Source organism: Bubalus kerabau, chromosome 22, assembly GCF_029407905.1.
Source record: "Bubalus kerabau isolate K-KA32 ecotype Philippines breed swamp buffalo chromosome 22, PCC_UOA_SB_1v2, whole genome shotgun sequence".
In the NCBI taxonomy this organism is placed as follows: Eukaryota; Metazoa; Chordata; class Mammalia; order Artiodactyla; family Bovidae; genus Bubalus; species Bubalus kerabau.
Window position 1 is genome coordinate 14,986,484 of NC_073645.1, and position 22,323 is coordinate 15,008,806.

The 22,323-nt window shown below is 40.9% G+C and overlaps 1 long non-coding RNA gene across 6 annotated transcripts in view; it reads right to left on the bottom strand.

Annotated features, from left to right (window-relative positions):
- Positions 1–331: 331 nt before the first annotated feature.
- LOC129636914 (uncharacterized) overlaps positions 332–22,323 on the bottom strand; it is a 63,607-nt gene continuing 41,615 nt past the window's right edge. Inside the window, exons 3-7 of one of the 6 annotated variants that reach the window (XR_008707202.1) lie at positions 21,547–21,685; positions 14,642–14,792; positions 14,328–14,540; positions 10,785–10,920; positions 9,435–9,737 (exon numbers count right to left, since the gene is read on the bottom strand). This is a non-coding gene — a long non-coding RNA (uncharacterized LOC129636914). Of the gene's footprint in view, positions 877–9,434; positions 9,738–10,784; positions 10,921–14,327; positions 14,541–14,641; positions 14,793–20,553; positions 20,836–21,546; positions 21,689–22,323 lie in introns of those variants that run through there. The other 5 variants (XR_008707203.1, XR_008707204.1, XR_008707206.1 and 2 more) reach the window with 5 other exon arrangements.

Genomic DNA, 22,323 nt, shown 5'->3' on the forward strand with positions numbered 1-22,323 from the left:
AACCGGGATTCATTAGTCATAAGAGGGTATGGACAGACTAATCACAGGTAAATGCTGTTGGATTAGATTTCTCCACCAATGGGCCCCATCCAAGGCTGGTTTCACTCCTCTATGTTGCTGTTTCAAATAGCTGCATGATTAAAATTTTTGTTTGTTTGCTTTCTCTAGGCTTCCTCTAATTCCACTGCTGCACACTTAAGAAACTAGAAGTCAGTAAGACTACTGAAGAGCCTTCATTTGAAAGCAGCATTTCCCACTCTCACCCCACTCCTGCCCACCAAACACCATTACTCACTTGACCATGGTAATTGAATAAAAGTAGTTCACTGAACACATTCAGAGAGGTGCTTTATATGACATCATCTATGATTGAATGAACGTACTTAGAAAAAAAAAGTCCCTCTGATATGTCAAATGACATTAGAAATGTTTATCATATTTTACCTTCAGTTCAGTTCACTTCAGTCACTCAGTCGTGTCCAACTCTTTGCAACCCCATGGACTGCAGCACACCAGGCTTCTCTGTCCATCACCAACTCCCAGAACTTGCTCAAACTCATGTCCATTGAGTTGGTGATGCCATCCAACCATCTCATCCTCTGTCGTCCCCTTCTCCTCCTTCAATCTTCTCCAGCAACAGGGCCTTTTCCAATGAATCAGTTTTTCACATCAGGTGACCAAAATATTGGAGTTTCAGCTTCAGCATCAGTCTTTCCAATGAATATTCAGGACTGATTTTCCTTTAGGATTGGCTGATTTGATTTCCTTGCAGTTCAAGGGACTCTCAAGAGTCTTCTCCAACACTACAGTTAAAAGCATCAATTCTTCAGTGCTCAGCTTTCTTTATAGTCCAACTCTCACATCCATACATGACTACTGGAAAAATCAAGGTAAACTGGAAGTGAATCAAGGTAAATTGGAAGTGGTCAAACAGGAGATGGTAAGAGTGAACATTGACATTTTAGGAATCAGTGGACTAAAATGGACTGGAATGGGCAATATTAATTCAGATGACCATTTTACCTACTACTGTGGGCAAGAATCCCTTAGGAAAAAATGGGTAGCCCTCATAGCCGACAAGAGAGTCCAAAATGCAGTTCTTGGATCCAATCTCAAGAACGACGTAATGATCTCTGTTCATTTCCAAGGCAAACCATTCAGTGACACGGTAATCAAAGTCTATGCCCCAACCAGTAATGCTGCTGCTGCTACTGCTAAGTCGCTTCAGTCGTGTCCAACTCTGTGCAACCCCACAGATGGCAGCCCACCAGGCTCCCCTGTCCCTGGGATTCTCCAGGCAAGAACACTGGAGTGGGTTGCCATTTCCTTCTCCAATGCATGAAAGTCAAAAGTGAAAGTGAAGTCGCTCAGTCATGTCCGACTCCTAGCGACCCCATGGACTGCAGCCTACCAGGCTCCTCCGTCCATGGGATTTTCCAGGCAAGAGTACTGGAGTGGGGTGCCATTGCCTTCTCCACCAGTAATGCTGAAGAAGCTGAAGTTAAACAGTTCTATGAAGACCTACAAGACCTTCTAGAACTAACACCCAAAAAAGATGTCCTTTTCATTATAGATGACTGGAATGCAAAAATAGGAAGAGATACCTGGAGTAATAGAAAAATTTGGCCTTGGAGTACAGAATGAAGCAGGGCAAAGGCTAACAAGAGTTTTGCCAAGAGAACATACTGGTCATAACAAACACCCTCTTCCAACAACACAAGAGAAGACTCTACACATGGACATCAACATATGATCAATACCGAAATCAGATTGATTATATTCTTTGCAGCCAAAGATGGAGAAGCTCTATAGAGTCAGAAAAAACAAGACTAGGAGCTGACTGTGGCTCTGATCATGAACTCCTTATTGAAAAATTCAGACTTAAATTGGAGAAAGCAGGGGAAACCACTAGACCATTCAGGTGTGACCTAAATCAAATCGCTTATGATTATACAGTGGAAGTGAGAAATAGATTCAAGGGATTAGATCTGACAGACAGAGTGCCTGAAGAACTATGTATGGAGGTTCATGACGTTGTACAGGAGGCAGTGATCAAGACCATCCCCAATAAAAATAAATATTTTACCTTATGAAGTAACAAAGATGTTAGAGATAAATAATCTTAATTTATTAAGATCAAAATTGTATGTTTCATCTTATATTTTTGGTATAAATTTTGGTAAAAATATTTTACTACAAGATTTTTTTATTCTTTATCAGAAAACCTCTAACTATTAAGTATATTTCTGATTCTGGTATAATACCTAGATTATTCTTTTATTTATTTTCACTGTGGCATTACTTAAAAATCTCTGTTTACAAAAGTCCATGGAATAAAAGTTAGAAGCCACAGGTTCTATGTCGAGATAGCTGGATATTCTTAAATTGGAATAATCCAAAAAGTATTTATTGTTTCATCATCACAACCACCTCTTTCTTAAAGAAACTTAGGGCTTTGATTGTTCATCTTCAATTTTATAATAGTCCTTCTTGTTTTTTAAACTAAGATACAGCTCTGAAAACCAAATAAGTATGCAATTTTGATTAAAATACTTTAACCAATAGCTAGATTAATGATAGACTAATTGGTTTATTAAAATTATTGAACTAACAACTAACATTCAATAGCAGGTAAGGCAGTGGTAAAGAATCTGCCTGCCAATGCAGGAGATGTAGGAGACTTGGGTTAAATTCTTGGGTCAGGAAGACACCCTGGAGAAAAAAAAATAGCAACCCACTCCAGTATTCTTGCCTGGAAAATTCCATGAACAGAAGAGCCTGGTGGGCTACACATTCCTTGGGGATCACAAAGAGTTGCAACTGACCATGCATGCCCTCCTCCCAGCACAATACTATTCATTACCCTCAACCACCCCCTTGAAGTCAAGAGAGACCTATAAGTAGGGATTAGAGAGAAAGTGAGCAAGTTTGGAGCCACTCTTTGGCAGTTCCCACATTACAGCAGAATCAAGCCCTGCTGTAATCAGGTGAATCAGAATCAAGGTGACAGGACAGGACCTACCACAATAAAAGTAATTCTTTCTAAAGATCAATATATCTGACCTATATCCTTTTTTAAAGTTTGACTTTTCCTATTAATATGAACTTAATCCAATTCTTTGTAAAATAGCATCTAGGTTATTTCATAGTAAAGATACATTTGTCTCTGCCTTCCTCATACAGCATGCATGCGTGCTAAGTCATTTCAGTCATGTCCAACTCTTTGCAAACCCTATGGACTATATTCCACCAGGCTCCTCTCTCCATGGGATTCTCTAAGCAAGAATACTGGAGTGCGTTGCCATGCCCTTCTCCAGGGGACCTTCCTGACCCAGGGATCGAACCCACCTCTCCCGTGGCTCCTGTATTGCAGGAGGATTTTTTACCACTGAGTCACTGGGGAAGCCCTTCCTCATATTAGTATTAGTGAGCAATAAATAGGAAAATATTGAAATCACTCTCTTCTAGTCCCCAAATTTCCCCTTTGTCCACCAAAAGGATACAGATAAACAATTCAATCCATCCTGACACAACACCTCATTGTTAATAATGCATACCCAGATTTTCCCACTAGAGTATAAATTTACATAAGAGTGTAAATTCTGTGAAGCCAGAATCCTTGTCTATTCAGAAACCCAATGCCATCATAACCTGAGCTTTACAGAGTTCCTGGAACATAATAGGAACTCAATATATGTGAAACAAGAAGAGGGGAAGCAAGAGGAAGAAAGGAAAGAAGCAAATCAGGAGACGAGCAGGTATATAATAATAAATGATGGCTTATTATTCAAAGAGTGGTTGTATTATTGCTGTCACTGCACATATTATGAAGGGGGTTGTAAGTCTATTAGCCTGCATCTACAAAGACTTCATTAGCCCTTTAGATGTTTTTTGTTGGGCCTTAGCCACAACATAATCCTATTTGCAGCTAACATCTCTGAAAGAAATGTATTGTGGTTTCTGTTTATTTCTTAGCTAAGTCTAGGGTGCCCACATTTTAGAAGAAGATGACCAAAAAAAAAAAAGTTTCTCTGAAGCTATCTGAACCAAGAACAGCAAGTTCTGTTTTTATGTGGGAATGGATTTTCCATTAAAGGGAAAATGCACTATTTCACACAGTTTGGCAAAACAGTATTTTTTAATTTATATGTTTAAATTTAGAGCACTGAAAGTCCAATGTAAGAGTGTTTTCTGACTATGGAAACATCATCTTTACTTAGCTGTGAAGAAGGCCAATTTTCATCGACTTCACACTTTGACTCTCGGTAGCATGTCCTTATGAGCTAGGAAAACAAGCAAGGCCATTCTATTAGCCTTTAAAGTTTCTCTCACAGTCCAGATAATCATCTTAAGAGTATTATTCTATTTTAGCACATTTTCAGAAAAGTTATCACACTCACAAAATATGGCTGTCAACCTCCTCTTTCCTCTGTAGCAAGATGAATTTCCCTTTGCCTTTGCTCACCAGAAACCCTGTCTCACTGTGTGAAGTCATTTTAAACTGAAGGGAGTAATTCTCCAGCTCTGTTGATTTTAACCAGGAATGGAATCTATGAGTCAGGAGTGTCAGCACTTTTCTATCACTTATCCATATCAGATATCACATATCAATTATGGAAAATTCAGAGTCTGGATTTGATCATACAATTCCTATCAACATAGGCTTTCAGGCAGTCCCCTGCAGTTAATTAGACTGCTTATGTGAGTCTAAAGTGGTTTTGTCATTGCTGGTCTAGCAATGACCACCTGGAAGCAGTGAGGTCAATTAGACTTCTTAAGAGTCACTTCAGTTCTATTAATCATTCTTATCTATAAATCATTTTACCCCAAGGATCAGGGAGAAACTACTCAAGGAATCTTTCGTACTCTAGAATAATAAAGTATCATATTCTTTGTGCTGATGTCAGCAGTCAAGTTAGGAGCTAGTGCCCAGGTACAAGTTTAAGTAATAGATGTTGTATGTCCTGGGAAAGACATGTAACCCCATTTACATTCTGTAAAATTGTAACCAAACTCCATATTCTGAATTATACTATCCTTCCTCAACCCAGCCTTTCAGAGATCATAATTGCAAGGTCTGTTTAAAGCTTGCGTGTGTGCTAAGTTGCTTCAGTTGTGTCCAATTCTTTTCTACCCTATGGACTGTAGCCCGCCAGGTTCCTCTGTCCATGGGATTCTCCAGGCAAGAATACTAGACTGGATTACCATGCCCTCCTCCAGGGGGTCTTCCTGACCCAGGGATAGAACCTGTGTCTGTAATGTCTCCTGCATTTGCAGGCAGGTTCTTTACCACCAGAGCTGCCTGGGAAGCCCAGAGCTTGTGTAAATACAAGAAAAACTAAGTCACAAGAAGTTGGTAAGATGTATGTTATTAGAAATGTGAGTAAAGTTGGTCTGGGTCAAAGGGGAATGCAAAGGAGATCCTAAGGAAAAAAAGAGAGAGAGAGAGAGATGGTATACATCTAGCCCTTCCATCCAGGTTGATGGAGCATGGTACAAGGAAAGAACAAATGCTGCTGAAAGGTGGAAGATCCAGGGTGGGAACACTTGAAATTGAAGAGGAGAGGACGGGGAAGAAAGAGAAACTCTACATCTGCATCTTGGCTCTAGCTATTTAGGAGCTATTTTATTCCCACTGGTGAGTAAAATGATGGACAGTAACATACACAACCAATGATACCTGTAACCAGCGGGGTATCAGCCTTTGGAATCTCCAGGTATTTGGCTGGTTCTATTAGACACAAGTTGGGGTGATAGAATAAAGTGAGTCACCTCAAGTACCAATACCCCAAACCAAGAAAAGGCAATTCAATACCAAGAAAAATCTCAACTCAATCTTAGCTACAAAATATTTGAATCTGTGACTCTAGACCTATATCCACTGTATCTTTTCATTTCCCCCTTCCCATCATGTCATATTATGTATTAGAGGTGATAAAAATCCTGTCATGAGACGAATGCTGCTGTGCTCCTTGACCCTCCTGTTATAGAGAAGAGCGGCACTGATATTTCATGAAGCCCTGTTTCTCCCCCCAGGACAGGCTCATGACTCACAGATTACCTACCAGATTAATATGATGGTATATGAAGATTCAAAATCTTATCCATATTTTTCCATTTTGCCAAATAGACAACAAAATAAATCAAATAAATGGATGTGCTCAGTGTTCCTCTCCCCAATGCCAAAAGCTCTTTTCTTTTTGGGAGGGCAGCTTAAAGAGTAGGACACTGCCTTGGCTTCCTTTCAAATCTCTCTGGTCTCTCATCAGAGCAGTAGAAATCTAGAAACTGTTACTAGTTTTACCCAAGTCCAAATAGACTGTATGAAAGAAGAACCAGTTAAACCAAATAGTCTACAGCACTCAGAGTTCTCCTGAGAAGCAGAATTATCTATATATATACATATGCTGCTGCTGCTGCTGCTAAGTCGCTTCAGTCATGTCCGACTCTTAGCAACCCCATGGACTGCAGCCTATCAGGCTCCTCCGTCCATGGGATTATCCAGGCAAGAGTACTGGAGTGGGGTGCCATTGCCTTCTCCGATATATCAGTTCAGTTCAGTTCCTTTCAGTCGCTCAGTCATGTCCAACTCTGTGACCCCATGAATCGCAGCACGCCAGGCCTCCCTGTCCATCACCAACTCCCGGAGTTCACTCAGACTCACGTCCATCGAGTCAGTGATGCCATCCAGCCATCTCATCCTCTGCCGTCCCCTTCTCCTCCTTCCCCCAATCCCTCCAGGCATCAGAGTCTTTTCTAATGAGTCAATACTTCGCATGAGGTAGCCAAAGTAGTGGAGTTTCAGTTTTAGCATCAGTCCTTCCAAAGAAATCCCAGGGCTGATCTCCTTCAGAATGGACTGGTTGGATCTCCTTGCAGCCCAAGGGACTCTCAAGAGTCTTCTCTAACACCACAGTTCAAAAGCATCAATTCTTCGGCACTCAGCCTTCTTCACAGTCCAACTCTCACATCCATACATGAACACTGGAAAAACCATAGCCTTGACTAGACGAACCTTTGTTGGAAAAGTAATGTCTCTGCTTTTGAATATGCTATCTAGGTTGGTCATAACTTTCCTTCCAAGGAGTAAGCGTCTTTTAATTTCATGGCTGCAGTCACCATCTGTAGTGATTTTGGAGCCCAGAAAAATAAAGCCTGACACTGTTTCCACTGTTTCCCCATCTATTTCCCATGAAGTGATGGGACCGGATGCCATGATCTTCATTTTCTGAATGTTGAGCTTTAAGCCAACTTTTTCACTCTCCACTTTCACTTTCATCAAGAGGCTTTTGAGTTCCTCTTCACTTTCTGCCATAAGGGTGGTGTCATCTGCATATCTGAGGTTATTGATATTTCTCCTGGCAATCTTGATTCCAGCTTGTGCTTCCTCCAGCCCAGTGTTTCTCATGATGTACTCTGCATAGAAGTTAAATAAGCAGGGTGACAATATACAGCCTTGACGTACTCCTTTTCCTATTTGGAACCAGCCTGTTGCTCCATGTCCAGTTGGATGGCAACAGTTCTAACTGTTGCTTCCTGACCTGCATATAGGTTTCTCAAGAGGCAGGTCAGGTGGTCTGGTATTCTCATCACTTTCAGAATTTTCCAGTTTATTGTGATCCACACAGTCAAAGGCTTTGGCATAGTCAATAAAGCTGAAATAGATGTTTTCTGGAACTCTCTTCCTTTTTCCATGATCCAGCAGATGTTGGCAATTTGATTTCTGGTTCCTCTGCCTTTTCTAAAACCAGCTTGAACATCTGGAAGTTCGCGATTCACGTATTGCTGAAGCCTGGCTTGGAGAATTTTGAGCATTACTTTACTAGTGTGTGAGATGAGTGCAATTGTGCAGTTGTTTGAGCATTCTTTGGCATTTCCTTTCTTTGAGATTGGAATGAAAACTGACCTTTTCCAGTCCTGTGGCCACTTCTGAGTTTTCCAAATTTGCTGGCATATTGAGTGCAGCACTTTCACAGCATCATCTTTCAGGATTTGAAATAGCTCAACTGGAATTCCATCACCTCCACTAGCTTTGTTCATAGTGATGCTTCCTAAGCCCCACTTGACTTCCCATTCCAGGATGTCTGGCTCTAGGTGAGTGATGCCACCATCATGATTATCTGGGTCGTGAAGATCTTTTTTGTACAGTTCTTCTGTGTATTCTTGCCATCTCTTCTTAATATCTTCTGCTTCTGTTAGATCCCTACCATAGGAGATACATATACACAAAATCATATGTATCCTATATGTGGTATACACCTATATATCATTTATATGGTTCCAAACTGGGAAAGGAGTACATCAAGGCTGTATATTGTCACTCTGCTTATCTAACTTATATGCAGAGTACATCATGTGAAATGCCAGGCTGGATGAAGCAAAAGCTGGAATCAAGATGCTGGGGAAAATATGAATAACCTTAGATACACAGAGGACACCACCCTTATGGCAGAAAGTGAAGAAGAACTAAAGAGCCTCTTGATGAAAGTGAAAGAGGAGAGTGAAAAAGTTGGCTTAAAGCTCAACATTCAGAAAATTAAGATCATGGCATCTGGTCCCATCACTTCATGGCAAATAGATTGGGAAACAATGGAAATAGTGACAGACTTCATTTTGGGGGCTCCCAAATCACTGCAGATGGTGACTGCAGCTATGAAATTAAAAGATGTTTGATCCTTGGAAGAAAAGCTATGACCAACCTAGACAGCATATTAAAAAGCAGAGACATTACTTTGCCAACAAAGGTCCGTCTAGTCAAAGCTATGGTTTTTCCAGTAGTCATGTATGGATGTGAGAGATGGACTATAAAGAAAGCCAAGCGCCGAAGAATTGATGCTTTTGAACTGTGGTGCTGGAGAAAACTCTTGAGATGTACTTGGACTGACTTCAAGGAGATCCAACCAGCTCATCCTAAAGGAAGTCAGTCATGAATATTCATTGGAAGGACTGATGCTCAAGTTGAAACTCCAATACTCTGGTTACCTAATGTGAAGAACTGACTCATTGGAAAGGACCCTGATGCTGGGAAAGACTGAAGGCAGGAGGAGAAGAGGACGACAGAGGATGAGACAGTTGGATGGCATCACTGACTTGATGGACATGAGCTTGAGCAAGCTCCAGGAGTTGGTGATGGACAGGGAAGCCTGGCGTGCTGCAGTCCCTGGGGTCGCAAAGAGTCAGACATGACTGAGCAAACTGAACTGAACTGACAGTATACCCTATTATATATATATGAAAAGATGCATTTTGAGGAACTGGCTTATTCAATTATGTGAGCTGATAAGTCAAAAATCTCTAATATAGGGACTTCCCTGGTGACCAATGGTGAAGCCTTCACCTTCCAATGCATGGGGCATGGGTTCCATTTCTGGTCAGGGAGTTCAGATCTCACAGGCCTCACAGACAAAAATCCAAAACATAAAATAGAAGTAATACAGTAATACATTCAATAAAGACTTTAAAAATGGTCTACATAAAAAAATGTTTAAAAAATAAAATAAATAAACAAAATCCCTAATATAATACCATTAGTCCACCGCGCTTCAGTTTTAATAAAAACTGAACCAGCAAACCAGCAAGCTAGAAATGCAGACAAGAGGTGATGTTATAGTCTTGAGTTCCAAATCTATACAGCAGGCAAGTGGGCTGGAAATTTCAGCAAGATTTCTATGTTCCAGTCTTAAGGCAGAATTCCTTCTTTTCCTGAAACATCAGTTTCTGCTTTTTAAGGTCTTCAACTGATTGGATGAATCAAAAGCACATTACAAGGTTAATATTTTTTACTGAAAGTCAGCTGGAATTTTGGATGCTAATCACATCCACCAAGTACCTTCACAACAGTATCCAAAATAGCATTTGACCAAACAACTGGACACCATACGCCAACTAAGCTGACACATAAAATTTCATGATCACCAAGTCCTACTGATGTCTCAAAATGTGGACATTCTAGAATTTAATTATTTACACATCATTTTACCAAATTAATAAATATATAATTTTTCTTGTTTTAAAATAAATTCAAAAAATGTCAAAACAATTGTTTAATAGTCCTTTTAGGAGTACATGAGAAAATTATGTCACAAGTAAGCTTTAGTGTAGTTTAATAAAAAAAAAAAAAAGCTCTAAAATATTGCAGGGTTCTTCATTATACATACAGGAATAAATCTGTAGTATGCTTTTGAAAGCATTCTAAGGTCAGATATCCAATGCCATATCACGACAGAAGTACCTGACATGAACTGAAGCAACACAGGCAAAATCAACATATACATAATATCTACTACACCAGAAACTGGAGGGGTCTTTTCCCCTTTCACATGAAAGAGAAATCCAATATTTTTTCAGGAGTTTACATTCTCTGGGGTTGCTTTGATTTCAGAAAGATCAAGAAAAAAAGTCAAAGTACTTTACTATTGCCAAAAATTCAATAATAAGTAGAGAAAATGTGGAACTTATTTATTCTATGACACCACAGATTCAACATTCTACTGTTCTAAAAGCCCCTTCCGTTTTTGTTAGCGAACACTGTCACATACCTGCTATGTCCTAAGCCCTCCCTCATGTGCTGGCAATACAGAGATTCCCAGCATTGTAGCAGGGAATTGCTTGTGTTTATAAAAGAACTGTGAAGCAGAGAGATAACATTTTTTTCTCTGCATAAAGGCACAAACATTGCCTAAATGGCTACCACCACCTGCCAGATAGGTGAATACGCCAAGCTGAGACAATGTTTGTGTGTTCAGGAATATCCCTCTTTGAAGTATGCCTGCCTCCTGACTTACCATGCACATTCCCAAATCCATTGTTTTTCTCTCTCCTTGTCCCTTAGAGTTTCTCCAAAACCTAGCACAGATTATCATTTACTTTTGTTCATCTGTTTCTTGTTTACCATGGCATCCCCTTCTTCTGGCACAGGCCCTAGAAAAGGGCAAGAGATTCAGTTGTGTGTTGAGTGAATGAATGAATGGCATTTCACAATTACATATACTCTAAAGCCTGACCTGAGTCAAGGGTATGAATAAAACTATCCTGCACCCTGACCAGAGAGACATCCCCAGCCATGGGCTGTCTGTTTCACTAGCCCCATCTTTGAAACATGCCATGCCAAGAATAGTGGGGAACCTTTCTTAACCTGAGAGAATTAAGCTTTATTGACCTATGGCATCCATTGTATGTCATAAATTAATGTCTTTCTCATGCACCTAGAGTGTTCTCTATTATCCTCAGGAAATCTGAGAAAATCATCACTCAATTCCTTTTCTGTGTTCAGCTGAGGATGGCTGACTGGAGGTAACCTCCCCCGTGGCTCGGTGGCAAGGCTTCCAGAATGTATAAGTGCAATTACACTGACAAACTATGGATAACTAGTCTTCACTGTTGGCTATTTCCCTACATTTCCCTCCATCCTATTTAACCCTGATTATTTTACTTCTGCAGTGGCGGCAGGAACATTCAACTCCGTCATTTTAATGGATCACTAGGAGGTAACACCTCTTCTCTCTTAAGTCAAAGACTGCTTTGTGAACTATTCTACTACATCATTATGGGGCCTTGGGCAGGAATTCCATGCTTCCAGTCCCTTCTTAGAGTAGCCATGTTCTTCATGCAGTTTCTGATATTTCTGAGTTAATCACAGAGGACAGTCAATGTCAAGAATTTTAGAAAATGAGAGAGGTGGGGTGAGCCTAGAACCCCTCTATCAAGTCTGCCGCATTGTATGCAGCCATCGGACTTAATTCAGGTTCAGCCAGAACACCGGGTGGAGGAGAAAGTGGGCGGTACCGAGTGTTCCCCAGGCAAGGGCCGCCTGCCGGCCAGCTGAGTCACCATCTTATTTTCCTTTCATCATTCTCCTAAGAAAAACAGAACTCCCTCTCCCTATGTTATGCTGCTCTCAGTAGGAGCCCAAATCTCCAAGCAGCTGGGACAAGAAGGTGAGAACAAAGATGCTTGATCACTTCAAGGAAGCCTTGAAATAAGCAGAAAAGAGCCCACTTCCTCTGCTTCCATTAAATAAAAAATGGCTCAGCAGTTTGCTTATCAAAATACAACTTGGCTATTTTCTCTGCTATTTTACCATTTGGGTCTTTAAACCATTCTTTTAAGACAGAAGTGACAGGAACAGTGCAACCTATGTGTCTCTCCAGGAACAATAAGTGGAGAATTATTATAGATACAGGAGAGGTACGCTTTTCATGTATCCCCAGTGGTGTTACTGAATTTCTAACGTTTAGATCCTTGTTTAAAATCCCAAGTAGTAGACATAAATAACACTCTAGAATGGTCTTCTAATGCCATGCCAAATACTTGTGGCACTACATGATGCTGATAAATAAAACAATCATTTGTTTAGAGTTTTCTTTCTGTGTCAGAGATGTTTACCATTGCTTAATGAGTTTAAAAATAGAAGAACAGTCCTACATAGATTGCTCTGTTCCTCTCAAAAACCTAGTCTGCTGTGGGTATGTGGACCAGACCAAGTAGGTCCCCCTTTGGCATGGGTAATGGGGGAAAATGAAATCACGTATGCTTCCACACTACTTAATGATTTTTTTTTTTTTTTTACTTAATGATTTTTCTCTTCAGAGGAACTATTAGAAAAATAATGTATTTGATCATCTAAACAATACTTATTAAACATAATGTATAATATATATTATAATAGCAATAAAAGCAAAGACTATGGGTGAGCAGGCACTATTCTAAGTATTTGTCACGTATCAATTTATTTAACACTCACAAGACCCCCACTCCGTGCCACAGAAGCTGCTGTTAATGTCACTTTACATATTAGGGCACTAAGGCACTGAGCAGCAAAGCAGCTTATCTAAGGTCACGTGACAAGTAGGTACAGTCATCCCTCGGTATCCATCAGGGATTAGTTCCAGGGCCCTCATGGATACCCAGATCCACAGATGCTCAAGTTTCTGATATAAGATGGCAAAGCACAGTCCATTCTCCCTCCTTATCTGCAGAACCAGCGGATAAGGACATTCTGCAGATAAGAACGACCGACCGTGTTTTGAAACGATATTGAAACAAGGATAGGTGAAGAATAGCACCTCGTGCCACTAAATTTTCTTTCTATCAGCACTTAATTAAACCTTGGCTTAGGGAAATTTTCTCAAAAAAAAGAAAAAAAGTCCATACCTGAGGCCAGGGCTTCCCTCTGATTTGCAGTTTGTGTGTTATGACAGATTGCATCCGCCTGCTGGCAAAGTTCAACTGAGGCTGTGAGTGAAAGTTGTTCAGTCGTGTCTTTGAGACCCCATGGACTATAGCCCCTCAGGTTCTTCTGTCCACGGGATTCTCCAGGCAAGAATAATGGAGTGGGTTGCCATTCCCTTCTCCAGGGGATCTTGCTGACCCAGGGAGCGAACCTGGGTCTCTTGCATTGCAGGCTGACTGTTTACCATCTGAGCCACCAGGGAAACCCTCAGCTGAAGCTAGTTCTCCCTGAATATTCACGCTATGGGTAAAGAAAACGGCTATCTTTGCCTATGGGTTGTGCTACCTTTGGTGGTTCTATATTCTTTCTTCATAAGAAACAGAAAAATTGAGACTTTTGAAATCCCCAAGAGTTTCCCCCAAACAGTTATTCTAGCCATTACCGTGTCTCAACCCAAAAACTTATTGAGGAACCAAACTGCTGGTTCATTCAAACAGTCCTCTTCCCAGTGCCCAGGAGTTGCCTGCTATATCACATGACTTCTCTGGCTTAGCTGTGCTCAGCAAAAATGGTTCCTTACTGGGGCCTTGCTTCTGGAACATTTAAAAGCACAATTTAGAAAGAGCAGTAGCTTTAAATACAGTTACATACCGCTTCCTTCACTAGGTGCAAAGGTCTTATGAATTTTAAGTGAGTCTTTTACCTAAACCAGTTATACGGATCACATTTAAAATCCTAGCTAAAATTCTAGCTAACAAATGGCCTCAGATTCCAATATGTACAACAAAGAAAATTTATAGCACTTTAGCTTGTATTTTAGTTCCCACTTTCCTCCCCAAATACTGAGGCTAATTCAATGAAGCATTCTAGATACCCAAGTTTTTAAAACAATGGCCCATTTAGAATTGGAAACAAAGCAACACACCCTTTCTCTCCCTTCCCCCATGCCCATCTGCCCCTTTACCCTAGAGATGGAAGCCTGTCACAGATGATGTCCTGTGGTTTATGGAAGTGAAAGGATCAGAGAAGTCTCAGACTACTCCTAAGTATATGACTTGTTGGAGAGACCCACAGGTATTTGTCTAGCAGGACACATTAAGAAGTTTCACAACACAATAAACCTCAAAATCAATAATAGTTAGCTTTGGATACTCACTGTATGCCAGGCACCTTTCTAAATGCCTTACATGTTTTAACACATTTAGTCTTCACCGGGAATGAGATAAGTACTCTTCTTATCATTCACATTTTACAGAGAAGATCATTGACGAAGGTAGAGGATAAGTAACTTGCCAAGGTCACATAGCTTCTTAGCCGGGGAGCCAAACATCCGGACCCAGGAACTCCAGCTCTGGCTTCCCAAGTAGCACTAGTGATAAAGATGCAGGAGACGTAAAAGATGCAGGTTCAATCCCTGGGTTGGGAAGATCCTCTTGAGGAGGGCATGGAAACCCACTCCAGTATTCTCACCTGGAGAACACCATGGACGGAGGAGCCTAGTGGGTTACTCTTTACAGGGTCGCAAAGAGTCAGACACGACTGAAGCAACTTAGCACAGCCACTATATCTCAGCCTCCTCTCAGAGTGGAAGTTTTGTGCTGAATGCCATCCTCTTCCAGGCCTCAGAGACAAGAAAGAAACAGTCAGCTACTTGCTTGCCTGAGGGGCTGTGGGAAGGGTAGATTTCAGAAAGCTCAGTTCTGGGGGCTTTTGTTTGGTTTTGTTTTGGGAGAGGACCGTTGTTACTATTACTGAAAAAAATTAGCATAATATTTGTCTAGCAGAGAACCTTTGGACACATTTATCTGACTTTTCAGGGTAGAAATAAATAAGAGTTGGGGCCTGCATTTGCACTTATAGTTCTGACACTTTAAGAATTCAATGAATACCAAAAGCATCAACACAAGTCACAAATGATACAGGCAAAGCAGTGTACCTGGAAGGTGGGTGATTTCTAAGCCTGTTTTATCCCACTACATCCAACCAATATGGATTTGTTGATAGAAACATGTCAGTTTCAACCTTTTCAGTATTCCTGACATTTACTTAGACTGGAGGAATGGAGAAGAAATATCACTGTAATCTACAAAAACAATCAAATCATTGCAGTACCATCTCCACTGCAAAGTTTCAAGCAGGTAAATTTCATTCCTCCTTGGGAATCCAGCACAATTCTGAAACTTTCAGAGCCTAATATATAAATCAGAGTATAATGAGAGCTGGTGTCTATTTATCTTGCTCACAAAAGGGTTGCAGGTGCCTAGCAGATAGATAGTAGGCACTGAATATACTGACTGAACACGGATGAATGAATGAGTTGGGACAAGAGAGCCCTGTGAGTCTGGTTCCATTCCTGCTTTGAGAGAACCAGGTAAGACTCCTATTCCAATTTATTCTAGAACTGCAGCAGGATATGCAACCTGAAACATAGCAGGCAAGGAAAATCTTTGCTCAAACATATACCTCTAAGACTATTTCAGTAGCCACAAGGCTTGTTGACTATAGACCAGCATTTGACCAGAGGTTAAAAGTAAAGGCCTCTGCCCACCCGCAACATTTACCGCAAACCTACTTGCAAAGTAATTTAGTGTAATTGGTCTTGAGGATCAGGCTTAAATTCAAATCTAAACACCATTGTTTGAGCTAAATTTTGAAACTCTCTTAACTTGTTCTCTCATTTTTAAAAATCAGGATAATAATTCATACCAGTAGAACTATACAAAAAAGACCTTAATGACCCAGATAACCACAATGGTGTGATCACTCACCCAGACCCAGACGCCCTGGAGTGTGAAGTCAAGTGGACCTTAGGAAGTATCACTACAAACAAAGCTAGTGGAGGTGATGGAATTCCCGCTGAGCTATTTCAAATCGTAAAAGATGATGTTGTGAAAGTGTTTCACTCAATATGCCAGCAATTTGAAAACTCAACAGTGCCCACAGGACTGGAAAAGGTCAGCTTTAATTCTAATCCCAAAGAAGGGAAATGCCAAAGAATGCTTAAAATATTGCACAATTGCACTCACTTCACATGCTAGCAAAGTAATGCTCAATATCTTTCAAGCTAGGCTTCAACAGTATGTGAACCAAAAACTTCCAGGTGTACAAACTGGATTTAGAAAAGGCAGAGGAATCAGAGATCAAATTGCCAACATCTGTTGGATCATAGAAAAAGCTAGAGATTTCCAGAAAAACATCTACTTCTGCTTCACTATGCACAGCCTTTGACTGTGTAGATCACAAAAAACTGTAGAAAATACTTAAAGAGATGGGAATACCAGACCACTTTACCTGCCTTTTGAGAAACCTGTATGCAGGTCAAGAAGCAACAGTTAGAACCAGACATGGAGCAATAAACTGAAGTTCAAAATTGAGGGAGTACTTCAAGGCTGTGTATTATCACCCTGCTTATTTAACTCATATGCAGAGTACATCATGTGAAATGCCAGCTGGATGAAGCACAAGCTGGAATCAAGATTGCCGGGAGAAATATCAACCACCTCAGATATGCAGATGACATCACCCTTATGGCAGAAAGAGAAGAGGAATTAAAGAGCCTCTTGATGAAGGTGAAAGAGGAGAGTGAAAAAGTTGGCTTAAAACTCAACACTCAAAAAACTAAGATCATTGGCATCTAGTCCCATCACTTCATGGCAAAGAGATGGGGAAACAATGGAAACAGTGACAGACTTTATTTCCTTGGGCTCCAAAATCACTGTGGACAGTGACTGCAGCCGTGAAATTATAAGATGCTTACACCTTGGAAGAAAAACAGTGACAAAACTAGACAGTGTATTCAAAAACAGAGACACTACTTTGCCTACAAAGGTACGTATAGTGAAAGTTGTGGTTTTTCCAGTAGTCATGTATGGACGTGAGAGCTGGACAAGAAAAAAGGTTGAGTGCCGAAGAATTGATGCCTTTGAACTGTGTTGCTGGAAAAGACTCTTGAGAGTCCCTTGGACTGAAAAGAGATCAAACCAGTCAATACTAAAGGAAATCAATCCTGAATATTCATTGGAGGGACTAATGCTGAAGCTCCAATACTTTGGCCACCTGATGCAAAGAACTGACTCATTAGAAAAGACCCTGATGCTGGGAAAGATTGAAGACAGGAGGAGAAGGGGATGACAGAGAATGAGATGGTTGGATGGCATCACCAACCAAAAGACATGAATTTGAGCAAACTCCAGGAGATGGTGAAAGACAGGGAAGCCTGGTGTGCTGCAGTCCATGGGGTCACAAAGAGTTAAGCAACTGAATATCATCAACAACAATTCATACCAGAGTTGTTGTAAGAATTAGAAAACATTTTTGACCAAACAAATATCTTTTTAAAATCCTCACTTTTATCACCAAGAGCTCAAGGATTAGGTAACTGCCAATTTGTCTTTCAAATAGTTTGCATATGTCCCCCACATGTCACTGAATCTCTCAGAAGAATTGTGATATCTTCCAGCAATGCGCCAAGGGAACCTTGGCCAGAGCAGGGCTCATTACCCAAGTATTGGGAGGTCAGTTGTGTTATGCTCATAATGAGACTACATTTCACTAAATGAAAGGATTTATGTCATTTCCAGAAATACTTAGCTTGCTTCTAGGCTGGGGTCCTCTTTGATGTCACTCTCAGACCTCCTCCCCAAATAACTTTAAAGAAAGAACCTTTGACTATCTCATATTCTGAAGATTCTAATCTAACATCTGTTTTGATAATATATGGAGCAGCCTCTTAGATTACCCTGGTCCCCATCAGGAATTTTATTTCCTGTACTGAGAATATGACTTATGCACAGAAAATATTTGTGCTTATTTGATGATATGGACCATAAGATATAAAATAAAAAACATGTCTTTCCTATCAAACCATTTAATAAGCATACAATGATGATTGCTATCACTAGCAATCCTAAAAGAAGCAGACTCTTGGATTCAAGTTTTAAAACTCATATAATATACCAGAAGCTAGTATATTTAACTACCATCACTCACTGAGTTTCCCCTGTGTCAAACTCTCTGCTAAGCATATTTATGCCCATATTCTCTCATTTAATCATCACACCTATTCTTTGATGCTGGTAAAAACAAATCCTATTTTCCAACTTGGAAAACTGCAGGGTAAAGCTAACTTGTCCAAGGTTCCTTAATGAAGAAGCGGTGAGTTCAGAACTTAAACCCTGAAATCTAGATTTGAAGTCTAAGATTTCTCATGCTACCATTTCGGGTTTCCTACTATTGAATTCAGCAGATGGTAAAATCTTTACTCTTATAACTTGAGTAAGTAGGGGTGTAGGATCTCATTTTCTGACTAATATACAGCAACGGACATTATCATACAGGAGGATAACTTCATGATCTATTTATAACACAAAATGAAGATGCATCCCAAATAGTCTGTCAAATGAGGAAAAAGCTAGATCTTAATCTCTCTAGAGATCAACTGGTTCCAACAGAACTCTAAACTTCTGGAGTCTCCACTTATAATGATTTTTTGTGTGTTTGTATCATGGTCCAGTTTTACATCAACTGCTTACACATAGTAAGTTTTCCTTGCTCACCAATTTCTCCCAACTCTTGACTTTTCCTCCAAAGCCTTTTCTGTTTACAGGCATACCTTATTTTATTGCGTTTCACTTTACTGTACCTCACAGATATTGCATTTTTTACACAGTGAAGTTTTGTAGCAGTCCTGCATTGAGCAAGTTCATCAGCTCCATTTTTCCAACATCATCTGCTCACATTTTGGTAATTCTCACAATATTTCAAAACATCCACTAGCAAAAAGATGATGATTCACTGAAGACTCAGATAATAGGTAGCATTTTTTAGCAATAAAGGATTTTTAATTAAGGTAGATAATTTTTTTTTAGACACAATGCTATTTCACAGGTAATAGACTGCAGAAAGTGAAGAGGAACTAAAAAGCCTCTTGATGAAAGTCAAAGTGGAGAGTGAAAAAGTTGGCTTAAAGCTCAACATTCAGAAAACAAAGATCATGGCATCTGGTCCCATCATTTCTTGGGAAATAGATGGGGAAACAGTGGAAACAGTGTCAGACTTTATTTTGGGGGGCTCCAAAATCACTGCAGATGTTGACTGCAGCCATGAAATTAAAAGACACTTACTCCTTGGAAGGAAAGTTATGACCAACCTAGATAGCATATTGAAAAGCAGAGACATTACTTTGCCAACAAAGGTCCATCTAGTCAAGGCTATGGTTTTTCCTGTGGTCATGTATGGATGTGAGAGTTGGACTGTGAAGAAGGCTGAGTGCTGAAGAATTGATGCTTTTGAACTGTGGTGTTGGAGAAGACTCTTGAGAGTCCCTTGGACTGCAAGGAGATCCAACCAGTCCCTTCTGAAGGAGATTAGCCCTGGGATTTCTTTGGAAGGAATGATGCTAAAGCTGAAACTCCAGTACTTTGGTGACCTCATGCAAAGAGTTGACTCATTGGAAAAGACTCTGATGCTGGGAGGGATTGAGGGCAGGAGGAGAAGGGGATGACAGAGGATGAGATGGCTGGATGGCATCACTGACTCGATGGACGTGAGTCTGAGTGAACTCCGGGAGCTGGTGTTGGACAGGGAGGCCTGGCGTGCTGCGATTCATGGGGTTGCAAAGAGTCGGACATGACTGAGCAACTGAACTGAACTGAGACTACAGTATGGCTTCCCAGGTGGTGCTAGTGGTAAAGAACCCTTCTGCTAATGAAGGAGTCTTAAGAGACTCAGGTTCAATCCCTGGGTTGAGAAGATCCCCTGGAGGAGGAAATGGCAACCCACTCCAGTATTCTTGCCTGGAGAATTCCATGGACAGAGAAGCCTGGTGGACTATAGTCCATGGGGGTCACAAAGAGTCGGACATGACTGAAGCGACTTAGCATGCATGTAAACTACAGTATCGTGTGAACATAATTTTATATGCACTGGGAAACCAAAAAATTCATGTGACTTGCTTTATTGCAATGTTTACTTTATTGTGGTAGACTGAAACCAAACCTGCAGTATTTCTGGGATCTGCCTGTATTTTCATAAATAGGTTTCATAATCAGAAACACAAAGAGAATCATGGCAATGCTGATTCCACCCTCCAGGGCTAGTTCCTGAAGGCCCGCTTCAGACCTTTCGCTTGCTTTGCAGACAAGAGTGGAAATAATTGGGCTGAACTAGGTCTATTTTTATGAAATTATTCTGAAGAACACTCATTAAGTTGGGAAGATTCTACCTTACCCATCTCCATGGGTATGCTAAATGAGGACAGCGGTTTGTGAAAAAGCAGTCATGAGCTTTTAAAATCACCACCTTTCATACAATCGTTGATTTCTTACATGTTTCAGTGGGCCTGGCCTCAAAGCCCAAACTTAAAAGAAAAGCAGCCGTTGATAGGTCACCTTTAATAACAGTTCTCTACAGTGTCAGAACTATAGGACATGCTCAAAAGAATCCATATAAACATATAAATTCACATCATAAAAGCAATGTCAATTATTAAACTATGGGGCTATCTGTCCATTGGGGGGACATTTGTCTTTATGATGAGTCATTAAAATGCAGTCCAGATTGTGAGATGGACTCATGCAACATATGATTCTGCACCAGGGCTCTTTTGTATCCTGAGATTTGCAGTCACCTCAGTGGCTTTCACAGATGCAACTGGTTTAGGGCAACTAGAAGGGTTTCCACACCAAAGAGGTTAGCTCAAATCCCAGATCTGCTGGTAGACTTCACTTCATTTCAATATATTTCCTCATCTCCAAAATGTGTGGGTTGGACAAAATGATTCCCAAGGTCCTCCAGAAGCCTCAAGCTCTAAGGCTTCTTCTTCTACCCCACCCCACTCCCCATCCCACACATACATCACTTCTTCCCTTCCCATTGCAAGCACTGCTGGAAATGGGGGTAACTACTCAGATTGGTCTGAGGATCAGACTCGATGATATTGATGGGGCCACATTCCCTGCTGAGCAGGGGCTCCGAGCAGTGAACGCACACTTGGGAGGGGAATGAACCTGGCAGCAGCTCTCCTTCCCTGCTCTCAGCCACGCAGCTAAAGCGGAAAGCTGGCCCAACGGTTGTTTTCTGCACTTCTCTGTGCTCTCCTCTTGCCTATGCACAGCAGAGCCCAAGTCCCTGTGCAGCCTAGGTTATTTTAGGCATTGGATTGTAAAACACTTGCGTTTTGCCTTGCAGTCTCTCCCTCCCCTCCCTCTCTCTGTAGTTCTAGTCCCCTACTGCTGGTAGATATAATAGATTGGGTATAACCATCTGGGGGAAAGTGAAACATTAGGCTGATACAGTCCTATTAGCTTTCCCAGAGTTCTACAAACAGAGACCTCAAGCCCAAACCCACTTTCAAACATGTAGCTCTGTCAACTTACTTTCTGCATGTTCCACATGGATGTACCTTCCCAGAGAACCATCCAGGGAGGAGAGGAGTTGGGCTGAAGTAAGAGGCAGGAACTCTCATTTCCTTGGCTCTGACATTCTAGTTTTACCAACGATGCCATATCGACAAGACTGCTGGGAGGATACCCGTTGATTACAGAAACAAATATAGACAAGTATTTTATCAGAAGTTAGCTTATACCCTAATTAATATAGAGTTTGCATAAAATAGAAGCTATTCATCTGACAAAATTCTTTTGTCTGAACTAGTTAACATGAAGTTCAAGCCTCTTTTTCTCAGAGTATATCCAGCTCTGTAACTTTCTCTTATTGTCTGTCTCTCCCTGTCTCACACACACACATACATATACATGCTGCAGTATAACCATGTAGGTACATCATTGCATCACATTGAGAGGGACTGATAATTTACTCCTTCCCAGACAAGCCACCTGTATCAGGGAGCCTGCTTGGAAGGTCCAAAGAAGAGAGAATATCATTGGTCCCAGTTTTTCCTGTCCACAGCCTACATATACACCTTCTAACACACACACACAGCAGTTGGGTCGCACACCCTAGAATTTTCCCAACCAGTAGGGGCTGGGCATCTCAGATTGAGTTACTTCAGTTGTGAAGACTAACTTCTTGAGGACATGCTCCTGGTCTGGGAAAACACGCCGGCCAGAGGCAGCTACCTGCTTGCCCAGTGGCGCTCGGGATACCCTCCTCATGAGCCAAGTCAAACTGAACTCCCTTCCAACCTTTCCCTG